Source organism: Mastomys coucha, unplaced genomic scaffold, assembly GCF_008632895.1.
Source record: "Mastomys coucha isolate ucsf_1 unplaced genomic scaffold, UCSF_Mcou_1 pScaffold21, whole genome shotgun sequence".
NCBI classification, from domain to species: Eukaryota; Metazoa; Chordata; class Mammalia; order Rodentia; family Muridae; genus Mastomys; species Mastomys coucha.
Genome location: NW_022196904.1, coordinates 74,421,101 through 74,429,039, shown reverse-complemented (window position 1 = coordinate 74,429,039; position 7,939 = coordinate 74,421,101).

Genomic DNA, 7,939 nt, shown 5'->3' with positions numbered 1-7,939 from the left:
AGGGGAAATATTCATATTTGGGATGGGTTTTGCAACACTTGACAGGAAAATGGGAAATTCATGAACCATATGGTGAGAGACAGTGAATCTTTGAAAAGGCCGTCGTTGGTCACGGGATCCAACTAAGCCACGTCCAATCATGTCAGGAGGCTATTTATCACATAATTAAGCTTGCAGTATAGACACCGAATAAGCACAAGAATGTCAGATTTATTTCAGATTAAAGAATTATAATCTAAAAAGGCATGTTAGAGATTTTATTTGTGTGAGTGCTGTATGTGTGTCCATATGAGTGTGCAAATGTGCATGCATTGTGAATGAGAATGTGCATGCATCTGTGTGGATGTGCATGCATCTGTGTGAATGTGTATGCGTGTGAATATGCATGGTGTATGAATGTGCATGCATGCACACATGCGTGTCTGCATGTGTGTGTGTGTGAATGTGTGTGAATGTGCTTGGGGGTGGAAAATTATAATGTCTCTTCCTCTACTGCTTTCTATCCTATGTGAGACTGTATCTCACTGAACCTGGTACTGACCAGTTGCCCGGTTAGCTCAAGAGATGAGTCTGCCTCCATCCCTCCAGAGCTAGGACTACAGAGGCATTTATCTTCACCTGACATTTTTATGTGAGTGCTGAAGATCTCAAGTCCCCATGCAGTGAGATGACCCTCTGAGCCACTGTGGCTCACTGTGGCTTTCTTTTTCATTTCTTATAAATGGAATTATTTAACCCAGCTTTGTTGTCAGGCTTCTTCCACCAGCACACTCACTCGGAGTCATAGCCACGTTATTGTATGTGCCCTAGATTTGCTCCTTGTTTGCTGCCAAATCATTATTTACAGTATGAATGCACAAACCTTGCTCATCAGTCATCTGTTGTTGAACACTTGTGTTTGCTGGTTTGGGGTGATAAATTAATAGACGTGGAGTGCATTTGTGTGTAACAGGCATGTGCTTCTATTGCTCTTGGGTGAATATTTCACTGTGGTGTAGATAGTATGACCAGTAAGGACACCTTTAACTTTTTTTTTTTTTTTTTTTTTTTTTTACTAAACTACCAAGTCCATTTTGTGAAGAGAGTGTATCATTCTACACTTGCACCAGCAGTGGGCGCTGGGTCCCACATCCTGAAAGTGCTACCACCTACCACTAGCACCACCTTGGGGCCTTTAAGGAGTATTTATCCAAAAGCCAACCGGCTGGTTTCTTTCTAATTCAGCGGGACTCAAAGTTAATTAGTTAATGAGAGAAATGTGGTATTTGTCTGCTTGTCTTTCTATTGGGAAATGTGTGTGAGGTATTTTTTAAATCCATAAAAAAGAACGAAGTCCTGTTATTTCCGAGGACAGATGCAACTAGAAATCATATTAAATTAATTAAATCAGTCTTAAAGATGAATATCATGTTTTCTTTCACTTGTGGTTTCTAGAAAGACATAAACATGTAAACAAAACTCAACTGTTAGGGGACAAAGAGGACTAATGGGAAGGATCAAAAAAGGGAGGGTTGGGGCTAAGAAGGGGTATGTGCTTAACAAACAATATGTACTAGTCTGAAAACTTAAACCCTCAAAGAAGTTTCTTTTTAGCTTGAATGAGTTTTGTGCCTATGACAAGGGCTGGGGACACCAGGAGTTTGTGCCTTGAGATGAGATTACTTTACCTGAATTCTACCTGTCATTAGGAACTGTGTTGACTCAGTTTCCTCAAAGTGCATGAAATAACTGTCTTCCTTATAAAGGTTTTGGAAGATAAATACATTGATGCACATGAGCCACTATAAGCTGTGAATAAATTTCCACATAATGCGGATAGATTACAATCCCTCACAGTTCTTATGAAAAAATTCTTTTAGCATTGATCCTAGGGATTAGGAGAGAGATTCTTGTAATCACATTTTCATTTTTATGAATGACTCTTTATTGAATTTCAACAATATATTCATTATAGAGAATTTGGAAAGCAAAGCTTTGGCAGCATGTCAGGCTGAGCTATGTGTAGAGATTTTTCCTATTATACTTCATGGATAAAATAGAAGAAGACAATTCTGAAAAATGTGCAGCTAAGCCTCTAGAAATGGGAAGCTAGGAAGCATTGATCAATATTCCTCCTGGACAGATGGGAAAAAAAAAGAACATGGATTGGATGCTGGAGAAGATGGAGAAGAATGACTGGCCCTGGTCCAGGGGAGAGCAGGCCTGTGAGAAACCTATTAGGGGCTCAGACCTTCAGGTGGATGTGAAGTGGATGTGAGTGCTAGAGGCAAACAGACCCCCTTAGACCTGAGCTCAGCCCAGCTCAACCTCTCTGGTTCTCCTACTGGGTCTGCAGGGAGTCTGGGTTGACAGCCCTGGAGAGCTGGCAGAAACAAAGCATCTGCTCTGGACAGGATAAGAACCACTTACACCTTAAATTATGTCTATAAACAGCTCTGTAAACGCAACCACTGTGGGCAGTAAATAGTAAGCAGATCAAGAGGAGAAACAAGCAGGTGAACCAAATTCAGCAAAGCAGATTGTGTACGATAAACAGAGTGGCTCACATGGCATCTAGGAAGCAGAGTGAGTGACTATGCTTGCTGGCTTTCTGCTCCTCCATTTTTTTCCCATCTGGGCTCCAGCTGATGGATGCTGCTGTCCACATTCAGGATGAGTCTCCCCTGCCCGATATTTAATTCTCTTTCAAAACAACCTCACCTACACACTGAAGTGCACTTTGCTAGTCTCTCAACTCAGTTAAGGCCAACTGCCTCAAAACTCTTCTTCGAAAGGTTTTATAGAAGCTTTCAGTAGCCATGTAGACCAAAAGCTGAGTCTAGTCCAAGAGGAGGTCAGCAGGCTCTCCTTCTTTGTCTTCCTGAGCTCCCAGACAGGTGAACAGTGGAGATCAAACTTCCTGTCATTCAGGGGTCCTGAAACAATCCCAGGATTCACCCGTGGGTGACATACCAAACATACTACATGTTTCAGGACTGGTTGAGAAGGCTGGGTCTTTTGAGGAATGTCCACTCATTCCTTCATTCATCAAGAGCACATGGAGTAGCTCTTGGTATCACACCTGCCCTTCTTTATGCAATTCAGACATAAGATAAAGCCCATCTTTGCCTTGAGTAGAGAGATACTTGTAAAATATCCTCCTCTTGACCCCAAAGCTGCTGTGACAGTCTCATCAAAGGTTATGCCATACAGAGCAGGGATGTCACCAGCTTGGGCATCCTCAGTGCTTGTGACCTCCAGTGCTCATGACAGCAAGAACACCTACTGAGAATTCTGCAGCAGCCAGTGTTTTAAGGGTTGCTTGGTTTAGCCTGTGAGGTCACAGGGTCCTTTGAGTCAGAGTGTAGAAGAGATGAAGGATATATTAGTAACAGGCTCCAGGCCTGCCAGGTGCCTAAGGAGCCCTTTCCACATCAAGAGCCTAAACAGGCAGCTCCATGTTTAGGGAGGAGACAGGCTTCTGGCAGAGGGAACAGTTTGGGTAAAGGCTGGGTATCCCAGAGATCTCAGATCCTATACAACCAGTGCTGTGGAAGAAAATCACACACAAAGGCCTGGAGAGGTCTGGGAAAAGCACAGCCGACTGAGGTCTGCGCCTGTTCTCTGCACTCACCTTTCTCTTCTGAAGGTGGAACCCAGGAGGACAAGGAGAGGCTCAGCGCATGTCCTCATCACACCACCGCTTCAGCAGTTGCCATGGCCGCTTTGTTGCCAGGTTGAGATTGGCTATGCCCTGGAACTAGGCTGTGAGCAATGATGTCACAAAAGTCCTTGGAGTTTTCAGGACAGTGCAGAGCTAGTGACAATCTCCAGCCTGTCAATGAAAGCAGAGTCTCACAGAAGCTATGCTACCATCTAAAGCATAGATAAAGAACACGGCCCTTTGGAAAACCAGAATTTGAATCAAATCCACCAGCAATGCAGGGGTTGGATGAAGAGTTTATGTAGGGGAGAGGAAGGTCTGGACACCACAGTAACATTCTGAATCCTGTTTCTTTCCTAGTTCTCTGACTCCTACAAAGAACATCCTCCTCTCTTTTCTAGATCACTTTTTGTACTAGAACAATCCCACAGCCCCTCAGTACACTCTGACCTCTGACTTATCCATATGGCCATACATATAGGCAAAGCCTGGGAATGGCATGTCCCAACCTAGGCCCACTCATCACCATCAGAAGAGCTGGCATCAAAAAAGCTTCTAGACATGGACATCTGTTTCTACTTTCACCCTGACTGAGACCATCTGACAAGGATATATTCAAAGGACATTCTGCTCTGAAGGACCATTTTCATCTACTATTGCTTTCCTAAGGATATCATAAGGAAAGACTATGCATAGGAGAACCTTAAGGTACCAAAATGATTCTCTGGCTACTACTGTAAATTACTTCCCTTAAAAAAGGTAGAAGGGAGGTAAGCATGTCTAAAGCTGAGGGCTAACTGAATTCACTGAGAAAAATCACTTCCCTATCATGTATCTCAGCAGGTCACACATCACATCCATTCTGTGGGTTTTAAAATCTTTTTCAAGGGTCAAGAAAATTCATACATTATTAAACAAATGTTGCAATAAAGGAATCAACTTGAAGATCCACATGACAAAGAGAAAAATCCCTAAATGCATCACAGACTAAACATCGATTTCCAGAGTGTCAGGTTGCTAAATCACTGATGTGACCACTTGGCTCTGAGCACAGGGGATATCAACTCCCATACCAGGGACACATATACTCAGAGGCAAATGAAAGTTGTGGCAACATGAAAGGTGTGATGGAGATTCACAGAGAAGGAAGATGGCAGGAATGGAGCCCACCCCACACCTCGTATATCAGGTTCCACAAGCTAACACATGTGACAATGTCCGTAGAAGCCTCTAGCTAGAAAACAGGGCCACATGGTCTTCCATAGCTTGGTGAGCAAGCTCAGGTTCTTGCTTCCAGAAGATATCAGGAGTGTGGAGAGCTCGGCATCCTTTAATTTCTCTATCAGCTGGCACTATGAGTGAACATCACAGAAGAACATTGAGTCTGCCATTTACCCAACCAAGGAGCAGCAAAAGCCAAAAGTCCAAAGGCTCCTGGCGTGGAGGTCCTTTGAGGTCCCGCTCCTTTCCCCATCTCTAGCTATTCCCCTGTCTAGGGTCCTTGCCCAAGCCTGTGAGCCCCTCTACATACTGAATCTAGCAAAGTATGAAATAAGATCAAGGTAAAGTTATCATAGGAATATAATACTAATCCAAACTATGAAAAATTAATGTAATGATAAGTAACTATACTAATAAGATAAAGGGGGAAATTTCATAAGGACATCTCAATTGATGCAAAGCAAAAAAGTATTTGACAAAATTAGTCAACAAACTAGGAGTAGAAGGTGAGTTCTTCATGATGGATACCTATGGAAAATACCCACCAACATTCTACTTACCACTGAAAGAAAAATCCCTTTTAGTATCAGGGAACAATGACATGTTTTGCCACTTTAAAGATGTTTTTAGCACTTATTTCATCATGGGATTGGAAAGTCTAGGCAGGAAAAATTGGCAGAAGAAATGAAAAGCACCCTGCTGGTAGAGGAAAAATAAACTATTTGTAAGTGATAAATTCTTACATATGGAAAATCTTAAAGACTCCACAGAAACAACTGTTAGAGAGAAAAACAGCCATTAACAAACAAGTGGGCAAGATGCCAAGTAAAATAAAAACTGTTTGTGAATACTTGGAACTGAGCACTTTCTGATTATAAATTTTACTACAGTGATATAATAATCAAGACAATATGATACTGGCATAGAGATACATATATAGATCCACAAAACAAAACATAGTCCAAGAATAGTCCTTCATGGTTATAGTCAGACAGCTTTTGGCAAAGGTTCCAAGAAAATTCAAGGAGGAAATAATAGTGTTCCAATAAATGATGCCAGGATAATTGGAGATTGTGTTAGACTCTTGTTCCTGTCACCACATTAGTTAATTTGCTCATTGCTCAAACAAAATACCTGACCAAAGCAACTTATGAGGGTTTGGTTTTGCTCTCACTTTAAGGGCGCATTCTATGGTGGTGATGTCAAAGCAGTGGGCACTTAAAGCTCATCTGGTCACATTGCATCCCAGTTAGGAAGCTGAAGATGATAATCAATGCTCCGTTAGCTTTACTTTTTTTTTTTAAAGATTTATTTATTATTATATGTAAGTACACTGTAGCTGTCTTTAGATGCACCAGAAAAGGGTGTCAGATCTCATTACGGGTGGTTGTGAGCCACCATGTGGTTGCTGGGATTTGAACTCAGGACCTTCAGAAGAGCCCCAGCTTTACTTTTTTAAAAGAAATTCTGAGAACCTTCTGGTTCTGTCCACTTTTAAAATGGGTCTTCCCACCTCAACTAATTTAATCAAGATAATCCTAGATAATCCATCACAGACCCATATTCTTGTCTGGTAGGTAATTCTAGATCTTGTCCACTCGACAATATATTAACTCTTAAAGCTGCAGAATACACAGAAAATGAGGGAAAGATTATTTTGCTCCCAGGTTCAGGGATTTGTTTGCTGTCGTGGGTATGGGGTGTTGATCAGGATATAGTGTGTAGTAAAGCTCACATCTTGATAGATACATAGCAGTGTAGAATAATGGTAAGCTCCAGACAATATCCCTAAGAACACACCCCCAGTGACCTGCTCCCTCCAGTAAGGCCCCACACTCCACAGATTCTCTACTTCACAAAAAGAGCTAATTTTTAGTCCATCAGTATATTAAGCTATTTATTTTATTTATTTTTTATTAGATATTTTCTTTATTTACATGTCATATGATTTCTCCTTTCCCAGTTTCTCCTCCAAAAAACAAACAAACAGACAAAAAACAAGAACGAACCCCTGTTGCCTCCCCCTCCCCATGCTTGCCACCCCACCCTCTCCCACTTATTGGCCCTGGCATTCCTCTACACTGGGGCACAGAACTTTCACAAGGCCGAGGTCCTCTCCTCCCATTGATGATCGACTTTGCAATCCTCTACTATACACATGCTTCCAGAACAATCAGTCCCACCATGTATAGTCCTTGGTTGGTGGTTGAGTCCCTGGGAGCTCTGAGGGTACTGGTTGGTTCATATTGTTGTTTGTCCTAAGGGGCTGCAAACCCTTCAGCTCCTTTGGTCCTTTCTCTAGCTCCTTCATTGGGGACCCTCAATTCAATGGATGGCTGTGAGCCTCTACGTCTGTATTAATCAGGTAATGTCAGACCTCTCAGGAGATTAAGCTGTTTATTAAATCATGGCCCTCATGATCTAATTTCTGTGAGCCCACACAGATACCTACTTCTGGGTGAGCTTTACTAATCTACTATGCAGTTTTTAAATCCAGAAAACATTTTTCACATGCACACACACACACACACACACACACACACACACACACACATACACTTGTGTATAAATATGTATATATACACCAAAGAATATAGACATTCCCTTATCTCATAGAATAGACAAAATTTTCTCCAACATGGTCAAGTATTTAAGCATAAGTGATAAAACTATGAAGCTTTTAAAAGAAATCTTCATTTCTTTGCACTAGGCAAGGTGTCTTAGATATGACATTAAAAGAGTAATTAAGGATCAGAGAGCAGACCCAGGGCACAAGCTCTGCAGCCAGTCCCACAACACCCAGAGGAAGCTCCACTCCCAGGTGCTCTGACACACTGGGATAAGAGGTAAGCAGGAACCAACATCTGTCCCAACACTGGGAGTAGCTGGGACCAGCGGGACCAGGAACACAGGAACTCCGCCAGCTCAGTGACTTGGGTTCCTTCTGGTCTGCCTGGGCTGGGGTCCAGAGCAGACCTTGGGCACAAGCTCTGCAGCCAGTTCCACTACACACAGAGAAAGCCACACTTCCAGGTGATCTAACAAGCCCAGGATCCCAGGATCTCAGAATCACAG